This window comes from Peromyscus maniculatus, chromosome 11, assembly GCF_049852395.1.
Source record: "Peromyscus maniculatus bairdii isolate BWxNUB_F1_BW_parent chromosome 11, HU_Pman_BW_mat_3.1, whole genome shotgun sequence".
Taxonomy (NCBI): domain Eukaryota; kingdom Metazoa; phylum Chordata; class Mammalia; order Rodentia; family Cricetidae; genus Peromyscus; species Peromyscus maniculatus.
In genome coordinates, this window is record NC_134862.1 from 89,680,451 (window position 1) to 89,692,530 (window position 12,080).

The window sequence follows — 12,080 nt, forward strand, 5'->3', positions numbered from 1 at the left end:
CAATGTGACAAACTGGTTTGGAGGCTGAATTCCCTGAGCATTAGCAGGGCTCCGGATGCACACTTTAAAGAGTTTTTCCTTTTGTCTCTGAGTGCTGGTTGAATTTCTCATTGGGTGGGGTAAATTTCCATGACAAGACGAGGAGACCAGCAAGGGGAATGACGTGGCCAGGACTTGGTGCCAGGCAGGCCGGAGACTCCAGGTGCCAATGGGCTCCTGCCTGGCACCTCCCCCCGTCCCCCCGCCCCCTCCCCCCCCCACTCCTGGCTCTATTCGTGTTTGTCCCGAAAGAAAATGTCAATGACGACAGGATGAAAACCACGCTTCTTGTCTCAGCTGTGTTTTGCTTTTTACGAGAATCCCCGGGTTGCTGCTTGTTTGATGGCAGCCGTCACCCACACTGTCACACCCTAGGCTTGCACACAGCCACTGCTGCCTCACAGAGGTAGTTCTTTAAGGTGTCAGCACAGTGACTGTGCACTCCATCTCAGACCGAGGGCACTGTCCTAACCAATCACTATGGAGAGTTCCAGGAAAGGTGCAAAGCTACACAGAGAAACCCTGTCTCGAAAAACCAAAAAACAAACAAACAAACAAACAAAACAAACAAACAAAAACCCTCTGCCATGTGTCTTTAAGTTTTTTTTTTTTTTTTTTGTTTTTTTCCTGAGACAGAGTTTCTCTGTGTAGCTTTGGAGCCTGTTCTGGAACTCACTTTGTAGACCAGGGTGGCCTCGAACTCACAGAGATCTGCCTGCCTCTGCCCCCAAGTACTGGGATTAAAAGCGTGTGCCACCACCGCCCGGCTGGTTTGTTTGGTTTTAATTGCTGTGGCTGTGGCTACAGTTCACATTCTCAACCACACTAGGCCAGAACTCTTCCTCTCTCATTGAGCCCCACATTCCTTATTTGGCCTTTAAGAATATCCCCTTGTTCCAGCTACATCATAGTTTATGATTTATGTGTTCCTGGACAGGTAAACCCACCACACTCCCACTATGTCAAGAAAACCATGAACTATTCTGGGGAAATAGCGTGGCGACGTTGGCATGGCCCTGGATGGGTCCCTGGGGTGCATTCTGAGGCCTGGGACCTTAGAGGGAGTCTTTGGGTCCTGAAGCTGCTAGGGAGGCTCTCTGCACACCTAGACCCCGGGGAGAGGAGAGACTGTCACTGTGGATCTTACAGCAGGACTTGGGTCTGGGACTAGAGCTGACTGGGCTCCTTGCTCTGTGCTCTGTCTTTGTAGAGGGCCGTCCTTGAGGTAGGCAAAGGGGGGCAAGAGGTCAAAGGTTCTGGGAGATGGAGTCCAGGTGGTGATAATGGATTAGGAAGCTCGTCCTTGGCCACCCATATCATCTCTGTGTATTTCCAACAGCTGTATTGAAATAGAACGCACATGCCCTTCAAGTGTCTAATCCAGTTGGTTGGAGTGTACTCATGGCATGTGCAGTCACCCATGTGGTTCTTGGCTCTTGTATGTCTCACTCCATACATAGCTGGTTCTTCCATGTCCTACCCTCCCCTGGGCCCAATGCAACCAGTTCTCAAATTTAATAGGCTACTCATGGCCTATTAAAGCTCAGAAAATACGGTTATGTGTTAATCTGAATTTGTTTGGTTCTTGTGCATTTTTTTCCCCCTCAGAGAGGATCGAAAGAACTTAGTTTCTGCAAACTAGTAAGTCTCAGCCCAGACTGGGGTCTGGCTCCTCAGCTTCCCTTTTCCCAGGGAGCAGCCAGCATGGCTATGTTGGAAGAAGGTGGCTGGAACATGAACTGTGTCCTTGGGACAGTGGCGGGGAAGTTTCCTAAGACACCATGTATTCAGGACCAGCGGGAAGACAGAGCATGGAAGGGGACAAGATGGGTTCAGGGTCACTCTAGGCAGTGGAAGTCCAGGGAAGGAAAACATGCTGCCTGTGTGTCAGCCTCTCCCTGGGTGTTGTAGAGGCCCCGGGATACTCCTATTAAGAGTCCCTTAAAGCTGAGAATCGGGCCAGGGGGTGCCCTTCCTAAATACACTGGTGTGAGGACCAGCACTAGGGACTCTGCAGTACTGGGGCTGGGTACCGGGCATCTGCTTCCTGATGTGTGTGGGAACTCACACGTGGAAACTGGTTATGTTTCACAAGTGACCCTACCGACATTCCAGGCCCGTCATCAGCCTGGGAGTCATCTCTTTCTTCCTTCATAGCCATCCATCACCAGGCACTGCTGTCCCACAGATTCAGCCCCCTCCCTGGCCAGCTCCTCTCTGGTCAGACTCCCATTCCTACATCAGATACCGCTGTGGCTTTCAGGACTCACCCTGATGCCATTAGCTAGAACCGCAGGCACACTGAAGGCTCACTCCAGCCAGCTTTAGAAGCCACGCCCTGTGAACACAGACTTGAACTGCCCACACATTTCCCTCTTCAGGTCTGCATGGCTCAGAGTCTCTGTGACAATTTACAGAGTCTCAGAGTGCGAGAAGCAGGCTTTGCCCGTCCCCGCCAGAGGGCGCCATGGGCATGCGGGGAGTGGCCCATCCCCAGCCTGGCAGGCTGGAGGTTTCTTTTCCTCCCCCCCCAGTGCCTGTCCCCAGGACCCTTGTCCGTGATAATGGTCAGTCAGGCGGTGAGACCAGCATTCCCTGAATGAAAGAAGGCTGGAGATGGCCAATCCCCAGACAGGCCCCTGACTGAAGGGGATTAAGAAAAGAATGTTGAAAAAGAGAGAGAGAAAAAGAGAGAATGTTGCACAGGTTTCTTCTTTTTTTCCTTAAAAAAAACAAAACAAAACAAAACAAAAAACAACCCAAAGATACCTTCTCCCTGACAGAACTCTTACTCTCTGAGAAGGGGCACAATGTCCTCTGGTGCCCCCTGCATTGAAGGTAGGCTAGGTGCAGGGTCTGTGGGGGACACAGGGGGTCAGCCCCCTGGCAGGAGGGTAGGTGCGTGCGGTTCACCCAGCCTGAGGCTAAAGTCATAACAGGTCCAGTTACCAGCAGATGAGACTATGCCTGTCTAGGCTCCTGTGGCTTCCCTCGCACCCCGCCCCACAGCCGGCACCGACAATCACTGCTGTTTTGGACCCAGCTGAACAGGTCCTGGAAGCTAATGAGAACAAGTTTGCATGATGTCATCAGGAGAGCCACAAGGACGGGCAGCAGGACAGACGGCCGGCCTGTCTAAGGAACTTGACAACCAGCCCCCCCTACCTGAAGACAGCAGGGAGAGACCAAAACACCGCTGTGGCTTTCCTTGGGGACAGGAGCGTCTGCTTTCCTTTTCGGGGCAGGATTATCCCAGCATGCTCTGCTGTCCACCTGGGCTCTGTGCTGGCTCCTTGAGGCCCCTTCAAGCAGCAGACCTCTGGAGCTCTGCACACAGTAGCGTCCAGAGCCCCGGGAGAGGCCGGGCAGACTGAGCGTGAGTCCGCACCCACTCTCTCTTTGTACACTTGCACGGCCCCAATGACTCAGCAAATCTGCTGTGTGCACCAGCCAGTTACGCCTCTGGACTTCAGACAGCAAACTGAATGAACTTCAGTGACCCGGAGGCCAAGTGCCAAGAGATCGTCGCTGGACCTCCATCTAAAGGAAGGGAATGAAGGACACAGAGTGTTAGGATGGCCCGTGCCAACTTTGCCCAGCACTCTCCTTTTTTGGTGGAATTTTGGTTATATGTGGGGAAACTGCAACCTGAGAAACGTTATATTGAAATTTCAGAAATAGTTCATCATTTAAAACCGTGTGCCGCCCTGAGTGGCATGATAACAGCTCCCATTGTCCCAGTCTATCCCACCTGCTTCATAAGTCATGCCTTAGTCCACTGCATCAAAACTGTATGTGCTAGGTGTCCGTTAGCTACCTAGTAGCGATCGGTTGTCACATCGACTATTACAGTATGGCAGAGCTGTGTCCTGATTCCATTTAATAACAGTTCCAAAGCTCAGGTCCAGTGATACTGGCACCCCTGTACAGAATACAGAACACTGTTAACATTCAACTGGATTATTAGTTAATGTTGCTAATCTCTCACTGGACCTAGTTATGAACAGCTTTATCATGAGTGTGTATGCATGTGTACACATAGTATATTCTAATACGTTCTTCAGTTTTAGGCTGCCACGGGGTAAAGTTTCTTGGAAAGTATTTTCTTCCAATAAGCCCGAGTGAAGTTACAATGGAGAACAAAGTAACAGATCTAAAGTGAAATTTAAATTGTTCTTACACTCTAATTAAGATAAGCCAGTACTTTGCTCAAGGAAGAGACCTTGAGACTCAGGACCTCAGACTACAAGGCAGGTTTGACTATAGTGTGTTCGTTCCACATCTACCAACCTCCACTCCTTATTTTACAGCAGGTAGTAAACACTATTCTAGATTAGCCCAGAGTAGCAGCCGGCATTGACCTTCTGTAGGTCGGGTCTCCAGGATGTGATAGTAGACAGTGTGTACAGATTCATGAAGAAGACACACGTCACGGAACTGAATCTAGCCCAGGAAACAACAGCCAAAGCTGGCAGGTGGGATGGTGTCACGTTGCAATTCCACACTGCAGAGCAAAGCGATGACCTCAGGATGGGAGAAAGGTTTGGCTAGTGTTCCAGGCAACGGAAGATTAATACATAGAACACACAAAGAATAAAAAATAAAAAAACAAAAAAATCCAATTTATAAATGGGCCAATGCTTTGAGCAGACACATCTCAAAAGAGGAACAAATAGCCAATAAACAGAAAGGAAAATGCCCAATATACTTTGCTATTAAGGAATGCATTGCCATTCCAGTAAAAATGGCTGCTACCAAAATATCTAAAGGTAGCCAATTCAAGTGAGAATATGGAGGAAAAGGAATCTTTATATACTGTTGGTAGGAATGTGAATTAATGCAGCCACTATGGACATCAGTATAAAGGTTCCTTAAGAAACCAAAGTTAGAAAAAAAAAGAAAAAGAAAGAAAAGAAACCAAAGTTAGAGCCACCATAAGACCCATCCATAGCATTGGTAATAAACCTGAAGGAATATAAGTCAAAGCATCCTCTACACATCTATGTCAATTGCTACCTTATTCCAAGGCCAAGAGACCAGCATAGACACCCATAACAGATGAATGGATAAAGAAAATGAGGAGGTATGTGTACACAAAGGGGTTTTTACTAAGCTAGAAAGATGAATGACTTTGCAGGCAAATGGACAGAGGCTGAGGTCATCATGTTAAGCCAAAAGTCAGACGCAGAAAGACTTGTGTTTTAGTTGCTTTTCTGACGCTGTAATGAAACACCATGACCAAGCAACTTACAGAAGATTTATTTAGAGAGATAAGAGTTCATCATGGTGGGGGAGCATGGCTACAAGTGGGGGTCTGTGGCGGGAGCGGGGCACCCAGCCCTCACCTCTTAACCACAAGCGTGAAGCAGAGAGCCCAATTAGAAGTCGGGTGAGGCCTTAAGCACTCAAAACATGCCCTCAGGAACATATTTCTTCCAGCAAAGCCTCAGGTCCTAACCCTCCCCAGACAGTGCCACCAAATGAGAGTCCATTAAGTATTCAAATGCCGGAGATTATGGGGGTGATTTCTCACACAAACCCTCACAAGTATTACAGGTTTTCTTTCATATGAGAAAACTAGGGAGGAAAGAAAAAGGTGTCTTAAAAATAGAAGAGACAGTATTAGTGAAAGGCACCAGAAGAGGAAAGAAATGTGGGAGTGGCCAGCTGTGGCAGCACACACCTTCCATCCCAGCAGCCAGGAGGCAGAGGCAGGCAGGTCTCTGTGAGTTCGAGGCCAGCCTGGACTCCATAATGAGACTCAATTTAAAGAAAAGTGTGGGAGTAAGAAACTTGTAATGGTAGGTGAGATGACTAGTCAATTATCAACCTGATGAGCTCCAAAATCTCTTGATGGGTGAGCCTCAGGGCATGCCTGTGGGGGAGCATCCTGACTGGGTTAACTGAGGTGGGAGATCTGCTCACTGTGTGCAGAACCGTTCCCTGGGGTGGGATCAGGAATCACAGAGCACACTTCCATCTCTCTCAGCATCCTGACTGGGATCAATGTGACCTCACGCTCCTGCATCCGTGACTGTTCTGTCATAACAGACTATGGAACCATGAGCCAAAATCAATTCTCCCTTCCTTCAGTTGCTTTGCTACGGTATTTTAACAGGGCGACAGAAAAAGTAACTAGACAGTAGATAAGAGCAAAGAACCATAGAGACATGTATAGCAACGTCAATGAAGCTCATTAGAATTCCTGTCTGAAGAATGCTTCTCTGACTGTCAGGGCATCCATGTTGCCCAGCTCCCAGTCTGCTCTCCAGCAGCCATTTACGGTCTTAAGCCTCACACTACCTGTGGTGGTTTGAACTGAACTGGGCCCCATAACCTCATGGGGAGTGTGGCGCTGTTAGGAGGCATGGCTTTGTTGGAGTAGGTATGGCCTCGTTGGGAGGAAGTGTGTTACTGTGGATGTGGGCTCTGAGGTCTCATACAAGCTCAGGCCATCTGGAACACAGCCAGTGTTTCCGACCACTTCCTGTTGCCTGCAGGTCAAGATATAAGACTCTCAGCTCTGTCTCCAGCACCACCATGTCTGCCTGCACGCCACCATGTCCCACCATAATGACAATGGACTAAACCTCTGAAACTGTAAGCCAGCCTAATTAAATGTTTTCCTTCATAAAAGCTGCTGTGGTCATGGTGTCTCTTCACAGCAATAGAAACCCTGACTAAGGAATCTACCCTTAGGGGCAGCACAGCCTGCCAAGGGCCAGACCACTGGCCGGGAGGAGGCAGATTGCATTTTTCACCCCAAAGGAAAAGCTGATAAAAGCCAGGCCATGGATCAGGATGGATGCCAGTCAGAGCCAGGAAGGCGGCCTATCTGTATGGCTCTGCCCATAGGCCTGCCCTCCCATCCCACAAAGAGACTGAGGAGCACCTCCCCCAGGACAGTGGTGCCTTTATTTTTGCAATCTGTAGAAAATGGGGTCTCCACCAGCTGAGCCATTTCTCTGCCCAGGAGTTCTAGTTTTAACTTAGGGAACCTCTTACCAATTTCCTTAGTGGCTGCACCCCAGTTACATTCCCAGGAGCAGTGGATAGGCTGCTCCTCCTCACATCCTCACTGGCAGTGGCTGCCATATTTAGGACATTGCTTTTCCATGTATTTTTTGAGGTCATTTCCCTCTTTTGAGCTGTTCATTTGCCATCCATTGACTAGACGATTTTATTTTTGCGGGGGGGGGGGGGCTTGTCATTTTTGGAGCTCAGTATAGATCCTCGATATTACTCGAATCCTAAATGGTCTTATAATAAAAACCTGGAGCCAGATGTTGGGGTAAATACTGAAAGATCAGAGGAAACAAGCCACAGCCACTTCTCACCTCGCCAACTCCTCAGCTGAAAAGAGAAGATCCTGTCTCCACAAATCCTCAGACTGAATGCCTCTGAGTCCTCAGCCAAAAGGGCCTGTAGTTCCTGTCTCCTCCCACCTTATATTCCTTTCTCTGCCCAGCCATATCACTTCCTGTCTCAACCTTCCTAGTGCTGGGATTCAAGGCATGTGACTCTCAAATACTTGAATTAAAGATGTGTATCACCACTGCCTGGCTGTTTCTCTTTTATTTATTTATTTTTATTTTTATTTTTTAAAATTTATTTGTTATGTATACAGTGTTCTGCCTGCATGTGTCCCTGCAGGCCAGAAGAGGGAGCCAGATCTCATTACAGGTGGTTGTGAGCCACCATGTGGGTGCTGGGAATTGAACTCATGACCTGGCCGCAGATGACGTTAAAGAGCTATATTGACAAAAACATCAGTGCAGTCAGTGCTCTTAACCTCTGAGCCATCTCTCCAGGCCCTGTTTCTCTTTTAAACTGGATTAATCTCATGTAGTCCAGGGTGGCTTTGAACTCACAGAGATCCATCTGGCTCTGCTTCCGGAGTGCTGGGATCAAAGCTGTGGACCACCACTGCCCAGTCAGAGACTCAGGCCGTACATGAAGGTCTTTGATGCACTTTGAATGGATTTTTGCACAGGGTGAGCGACGTGGTCTAGTTTTCTTCTGCGCTTGAATATCCCGTTCTCTCATCCCCGTTTGCTGAGGCTTTCTGTCGAGGTGTTTTTGACACCAGGGGGAATCATCAGGGGCTGTCACTGCATAGGTCTATGTCTGGGTCCTCCACTGCAGTCCATTGGTCTGCATGTCTATGCTTGTGTTCTATCATGATGTTTTTGTCAATATAGTCTTTAACGTCATCTGCGGCCAGGTACTGTGGCATTTCCAGCACTGCCTTTTCTGCTTGGAACTGCTTTGGCTATTTGGGGCTTTTTGTGTTTCCATATAAATTTTGTGAGTTTTTTGAAGTCTTTTTTTTTATGATTTGTGAAATGTATTGTTGGAATTTTGATGGGTACTGAGTTCAATCTATAGATCACTTTCAGTAATATGGGCAATTTCACAATATTAACTCCACCTATTCATGAGCAGTGGAGACATTTCCATCTTTTAGTGCCTTCTATTTCTTCATTACAGTGTCTTAAAGTTTCTATTGTAGAGGCCTTTCATCTCCTTTGCTACCTTTAATCCTGTTTTATTTTTTATTAACTTTAAAATGTTGTTCTTTGATGTAGATGGTGCTTTGCCTGCATGTATGTCTGTGCACAGCATGCATCAATGGTGCCTGCAGAGGCCAGAACAGGGCACTGGATCTCCTGGAACTGGAGTTACGGATGGCTGAGTCGCCCTGTGGGTGTTGGGAATTTGAACCTCTGGAAGAGCAGCCAGTGCTCTTAGCTGCTGAGCCATCTCTTCAGCCCTGGTATTTTACTTTTAAAAGTTATTGTGAGTGGAGTCTGATTTCTTTCTCAACAAGTTTGTTACCGCCACATAGGAAAGCTTTACATGATGCTTTGGTATCCTGTTCGTTGCTGAGAGTGTTTATCAGCTAAGAGTGTTCAGTAGCATCTTTAATTTGTTTTTATATTAGATTTTTGCTCACATACATGCCTGTGTACCACACGTGTGCCAGCAGAAGGTGTCAGATTCCCAGGAACTAGAGTTATAGATGGTTGTGATCCCCATGTGGGTGTTGGAACCCAGGTCCTCTCAAAAAGCAGCCAGTGCTCTTAACCTCTGAGCCTTCTCTCCAGCTCCCTTTAGGGTCTTCTAAAGATAGGATCATGTATTCTAGAAATAGGTATAGATTGATCTTCTTTCAAATTTTTACCTTTTTTTTTTTTTTTTTTTTTTTAAAGAAATAAACCTTTAAGTGCAGAGCACTCACACGTCATTCTCAGTCTGTCCCGTGTGGCTTGTGTTCCCATGCATCCACACCATGTTAGCTTCTTGTCCCTTACTCACCAGTCTCAGTATGGTTAACCAGATCAGTGGTCAGTGCTTGGGGCCAGGTGCCATTATTTCACTTAACGATGGCCCTGGTGAGCAAGGGGAAATCATGTGGCATTCGGAATGCCAAAGAGGGACTTTGAAGCAATTCCCTCAAGTGAAACGTGAATGTTCTTGACATACGAGTATAGAAAAAGATATCAAGTGCTGAGACTCTTGGGGATCAAATCTTTGGCCCATAAACTTATGAAGAGGGAAGAAGAAATTTCTGTCATAGTCACCGTGGCTCAGAGTCACTGTGGCACCACACACCACGCCAGCTCCAGTCACAGTGTGCAGTAAGTGGTGGATTTACGGCTTTATGGCAGTTTCACGTAACTGTTGGGAATCTTGGGAGGCCTCCCCTGTAGATAAAGGGGAAGCCTTGTGGGGTGGATGCCCACCCCCTGGGCTGTAGTGCCCTCCTCGCTTGCCCTCTCTCAGACCCACTCACTGCCTGGAGAATTGGGTTTTCAGGGCAGCCATAACAGGAGGCTCTGTGGATGGGTGAGGTCCTCTGACAGCCACAAGGGGGCGGCAAACACACACGACTCTGAACTCAGCAACCGCAGGAGGCATCTGCTCCACAGGGGTAAGAGGCCAGGACCCCTTTCCTTCCTGGGTCTCCTCTCCTCTAGCCTCCAGATGTTGCCTCAGCGAGAGGCTGAGGCTCAGAGTCCCAGATAGCGGGGCAGTGAAGGCTGCTGCCCTCACAGTTGAAGACAGGAAAGCAGCCCTGGGCTTTGCAGTGGATACCTCCTTGAGGTCAGGGACTCTTCTTAGAATAGTCTGTCCTTGGACAAGTCCCTCATGAGAAGGTCCCCAGGGACCGTCATCACTCAAGGGCACCTGAGGCCCTGCCAACAGCAAGAGAATAGGCCAGGTGGGTGCTGGAGATCCCTCATTCCCAGCCTGTGTGGGGAGGAGGCGTAGCTGACCCACACCCATCTCCACAGACAGCCTGGCTTCCCAAATAAAGGTGGGAATTCTTGTATAATATTGGAGGAACCAGCCTCAATATTATACATCCCAGGTGCTCAGGAGAGAGATCTACTAATGGTGAGAACTATTTTCAGGAAATAGAATCTCAGCACACCGAGCTCTATAGTCCACTTGCTTTAATTCCTCTGGCATAACATCCTTTATACACAGTTCAGTTCTGTTCTCCTGTCTAGCTCCTTTCTTGCCTGATTTCTCTCTATATTTATCTACTGTCCCCTCTAGGTTCTATCTTAATTCCTTCATCTGGTTCTGTCCCTTCTAGGTTCTCATCTATCTAGTTCTTTCCCCTATCAGCTCCTCTCTCGTCTCCTTCTCTCTCATCTGGCTCTTCCTCATCTTGTTCTTCCCCATCTGGCTCTTCCTCATCTTCCATCTCGTTCCTCTAGTCCTCTCTTTTAGCCCTTCAATCTAGTTCTTCCTCATCTCAGTTCGTTCCTCTCAAGTTCTTACCCATCTAGTTCTTCCATTCTCTTTTCTCTTCTCCCCTGCCTCCTGGAAGTCTCGGTATATAAAGGGAGGGTCCGAGCTAAATCGTGTAAAGCTATTACTTAACGTCCACCTCTCCTAGGCGGTGTCTCCTTGTGGAATTTACCGTTAAGTCAGGAGACTTGCATGTGGGCTGTTATCATTGTTAGTCCACCTGGGACTAACAATGGGTGCCCACCTGGGTGGTGTTTCCTGTAGTCCTTGAAAGTGGCCAAGGGAGATATCTGATTCCAGAGAAAGCCTTTCCCTGAGGCTGTTCTCCAAATACCTGGAATGTGTATGTCCAGAGAGTGCTCAGTCTACACTGTTAGTCCTTCTTAGGGAAAAGTCAATTGGGAAAGCTATGAAGGCACACATGATTTTCATAACAGAATACAGCTGATAATAACAAGCCAAGTAACATCAAAAACTCCTTGGGATTTGGCTTCCTCTGGAGGAATTCCCTGATCCCTCCAGGTAGTGACTTTGCCATAACCAGATGAGTTCTTATGATATATTCCTGCGGCCCGCAGCAGGGAATCTCCCAGAACACAGTACCAGGAAGGTGTGTGTCCTCTGCGGATTGGGGAAACATCGCTGTTGCTATCCTGCAGGAGCCAGGCCTGATGTGGACTCCAGATGGGTTCCAGAGCCTCATTGCAGCCCCACTTAGGGACTCCCAGAGGGGAGGTGTGGGGACAGGGAAGGCTTCTGCTGTTGCTGATTGTAGCAGCCTCCTAGCAGATGTACCCCGCGACACCCCCAATCCCTACTGTTGTTCTGGGTTTCTGTATCTGTTACCTGGGACTCAGGCTGGATCAGGACAGAGGTTCTGGGTCATCACAGAGAAAGCACAGACAATGAGGGCTATGAATAAAGTTCCCCCTGGGCCCAGGGCTGAGACCCCACCTCAGTGTCTGTTCCTTCTAAGGTGGGAGAGGCAGTGCCATGGGGCTCACGGGAGGATATGAAGACAGAGCGGGAGTTGGAGAGTGGGGTGCCCAGGTTGAGTGTTGGGGTGTCCTCAGTCTGAAGCTGCAACCCGCAGAAGGTCAGGCAGTCCCTTGTGTTCCCTCACTTGGGGCTTGGAGCTGGGCTGCTGCTTTTGGCAAAGAGCATCCTCCCTGCTGTCCTCTGGGGAAGGCCAGAGGTACAGGATCATGATGGGGAGATCCTTCAGGGTAGAGAAGGAGGTCCTGCTCTGGCGGCACAGATCGAGGAAGCATGGGTGA

The 12,080-nt window shown here is 48.5% G+C and overlaps 1 protein-coding gene across 3 annotated transcripts in view; it reads right to left on the reverse strand.

Annotated features, from left to right (window-relative positions):
- The window catches only part of LOC102902768 (epoxide hydrolase 1-like), a 56,540-nt gene that overhangs the window by 12,629 nt on the left and 31,831 nt on the right, over nucleotides 1–12,080 (reverse strand). The window contains exon 1 of one of the 3 annotated variants that reach the window (XM_042258726.2): nucleotides 3,205–3,458. The exons of the other annotated variants lie outside the window; for them this stretch is intronic. The gene's annotated coding sequence lies outside the window, so the exon portion shown is untranslated. Of the gene's footprint in view, nucleotides 1–3,204; nucleotides 3,459–12,080 lie in introns of those variants that run through there. 3 annotated transcript variants of the gene reach the window in all.